This window comes from Condylura cristata, unplaced genomic scaffold (assembly GCF_000260355.1).
Source record: "Condylura cristata isolate star-nosed mole 26May11 unplaced genomic scaffold, ConCri1.0 scaffold00026, whole genome shotgun sequence".
Taxonomy (NCBI): Eukaryota; Metazoa; Chordata; class Mammalia; order Eulipotyphla; family Talpidae; genus Condylura; species Condylura cristata.
The window spans coordinates 6520631-6524406 of NW_004567127.1; positions in this window are offsets into that span (position 1 = coordinate 6520631).

The following is a 3776-nucleotide window of genomic DNA, read 5'->3' on the forward strand; positions in this document are numbered from 1 at the left end:
CACTCATAAATAAATCTTTAAAAAAAAACAACAACAACTGGTCTGGATGAGTCTAACCCCTAGTCCAGACCCCTAGTCCAGGACCAGACAGAGGGGGTCCACTGTGCTGCAGCAACCTGCTGTCCATACTTATTAAGGTGGAGACAACATTTTACCAGGAGTGGAAGCTGGAAAGCCCCTCCCAAGTGAAGGAAATTTCTTCTACATAGAATAGCTGCTAATACTGTAGGAAGACAGAAGTCGAGAAATCACCAGTTGGTAATCCCTAATGCAATAGTAGATCCAGGCCATGATCAAATAGACTCCTACGGATATTAAGTAAAATGTTGACGGAGAGCTTTCTAATGAGTGCACCAGGCTGACAGCACTTGAACCCACTGATTAATCTCAACTAAAAGTGGAATGGCTGGATATAATGTTCTTTCTTCTGTGGAATATTCTTGCCAAACCTAGCCTAAACCAAGCATCTAACTCTCAAGTTACAGAAAATAAGATAGGAGAGCATGTTAAAAACAACAGCACAAACAAAACTCAGCCCAGCACCATGAGACACTCTCAAGTCCAGAATGTGGAAACAGCAGCGGTCAATGATAGTCTCCTAACAAAGAAGAAAATGATATTAAAATAATGGTGAGGGGGAATAAAAAGATGTGGTACATATATACAATGGAATATTACTCAGCAACCAAAAAAAGAGAAGCACATGTCTTTTGCAGCAACTTAGATGGAGCTGAAAAAGATCATGCTTAGTGAGATAAGCCAGAAAGAGAAAGAAAAATACCGGATGGTTTCACTCATAGCAGGAGTATAATGGACCAGGCGAGAAAATAACAAGAATAATGAACAGCCATATACCAGAGACATTTTTGTGGCGGTGGAGTGGGGAATGGGAAGTGCACGGGATTATGGTGATGGCACACGGGTGACTCAGTGATGGGAAACCCACGGGGATTACAATTGAGATGGGAAAAAAAATGTACAAAATGATGTAAAAATAAACTGTTATAAAATAAAAAAATCATAGTGGCGAGGGAGTTATAAGTCAAAGTGGCTCCAAGCAAACACACTGTAGGCACTTTCAAGTCCTCACTTGAGTAGACCAAATGCAAAATGACACTTTGGAGACTACCATGTAAAATGTAATGTGCTGAAAATTGTATATTTAAAAATTACAACTAATTTTTTTGAGTGTGAAGATGGCATTGTGGCTGTGTTTTTTTAAAACATCATTACCTGGGCCTCCCTGGGAGCACAAGTTGCTGAGTCTCAGCACTGTGAAGCTGTCCGCAGCCCCTGCAGCACGAGTTCAATCCCCAGCCAGGGAGCTGACACACAGCGCACAGCAGATCTCTCCTGTCTCCCTGCTGCTCCCCTCAGCAGTGGATTTCTGGATCTGCCTGTTCTGTTCCCCACTCTGACTCTGATGAATCTTTTCACCACCCCTGCATCTCTCTCCTATACCCCAGTTCTTGTATGCATAAATAAAAAACTGAGGTCCCTTATACCATTTTCTCTAATATTGTGTATGCTTAAATTTTCTTATGAAGATTAAAAAAATGCTAACTGAAAATATGGTGTAAGTGTTTGAGTCCTGAGGAGACTTTGATCTTAGGTTGAGGAGCTTTTAAAAAGTTGTCTAGGCCCTCCACGGTGGCACAGCAGGTTGAAGCACAGCACTAAGAAGCCACAGCCACTTCAGCACGAGTTCGATCCCCACCCCAGGAGGTGACCCATATGGCATGGCAGACCTCTCCTGACCTGCCTGCTGCTCCCCTCAGCAGTGTGCTTCGTCAGTCAGCCTCTTCTGCTCCCCACTGTCTCTGGCGAATCCTCTCATGGCCCCTGCACCTCTGGCCTGTACCCAATTCTGTATGCACTCATAAATAAATCTTTAAAAAAAAACAACAACAACTGGTCTGGATGAGTCTAACCCCTAGTCCAGACCCCTAGTCCAGGACCAGACAGAGGGCGTCCACTGTGCTGCAGCAACCTGCTGTCCATACTTATTAAGGTGGAGACAACATTTTACCAGGAGTGGAAGCTGGAAAGCCCCTCCCAAGTAGAAGAACTGTGGGAAAGATCAACGATAATGGAAACTGGCCAAGCATTTCATGGGCCTGGCGCTGAGGGTGGCGGTTACGTCTTCCTCCTATTTCATACGTCCATTTCATAAGCCGGCACCCCAGAGCCTCCAGACTCAGTAACTGAAGGCTCAGAAGGCCCCCAAAGACTTCCCAAGTGGATGCCAATCCTGTAATCCTCTTCAGCTGCCATGCTGTGTGAGCGTGACTTCTCCAGTCAGCCTTGTTGCAGGGTCCAGAGCTCTTCCCTTCTCCCCTACCCAGATGCCAAAAAAGCCTGTTTTCTGTGGTGTGACCCTTCTATGTGCTCGATTTACTCACTGGCATATTTCAGCTCCGTTACCAACAGCAATAAAGAAGGAACCATCAGAGCCCGGCTGAAGTGCAGCAGTCCCCAAAGGCCTCTAAGAAGGCAGATCTGTTTAGGTACAGCAGAAGCGAGACTCTCCAGAGGCACCTGAGCTGCTGAGTTTAATTGGGCTGCAGCTGCTTCCTTCTCCAGCGCTCAGGCTGGTTCAGCCTGCAGACAACAGGGATTTACAGTTAATTGGCTGTTTCTATGATTGTCATTCACTTAGCCACGCTCCCCTCGTCTTTGTTGCTACAAAATGCTGCTTTTAAAATTATTTGCTTTCCTGTGGATCCTGAAGAAACAAAAAAAGTGTGACAGGAGAATCTTTGGGACTTGTTAATAGGAGACAAATCCATCCAGAGAGACGCTGTGTGTTGTGGGATTTGGGTGTTGCTGTGAACAGCAAGTGGAGCTGGGACTGGCAGTTATATAAAGGAGCTGGGTGAGTGTCAAGGCTCAGAACCAGTTGGACAAGTTGAGGGAGTTTCTTTTTATTTCTCACCATTCAGTTAACAGAGGAAACTTTCAACTTCATCGGGTAAATGGTTTACTTGGAATTGTTGGGAAAGATTACCAAGCTGAGGCTTAGGTTCCCTGGCTCTGTCCTTTCAGCTAGGAGCTAGACCCGCCAGCGGTCACTGGCTAAAGGACTGAGCGGCAGTTCTGCTGGGTCCAGCTACTCTAGGTGCAACTTTAAAGACTTAGACCGCCAGTGGTTCCCAACTTGCTGGCTCCTGTCACACAAATAATGGACAGTCATTGCCAAGATCAATATCTCCTCTGCCTATCGTGCCTTCTGCAGGTCGCACCCTCGTATTGTGTTCTGGTGGTCACCCTATTCCTCTTGTCATGGCTTAGCCTCAAACTGCTACCAGCTTTCTGCCCAACTGGCCCAAAGCCTCTCTCCCTTTCCTCTCTAGTGGAAAGTTCCAAAGTAATTCTGAGTGTGCCTCTTCACAGTGCTTTGTGTTTTTTTTTTTTTTTAATGGGAGTCTTGCCATGCAGGTATCATCATTGCTTCCCAGGAGATGAGATGATTCTTTTGGCTCCTACAACCTCTATATTTCTCTAAACCATTCTCTGTTTACCAAATGAATACTCCAGCCCAGGAGCCAAGCAGAATCTGTCGCAGGCCCTCTTGACTTCAAGAAGATAGCTACATGTTGTAAATTGAAAGAAAGACAGGGTTCAATTTCAGTACGTTTCTTTTAACTCAGGAATTCATTGTAGAGGGAGGTAAAGTCAAGTGGATGAGCATAAATGATAAATAAATTTCAATACAAAGTACGTGTCTTGCAAAGCCGTCGGCCCATCTCCAGTGGGCCAAGGGGGTGTTTTAAAAT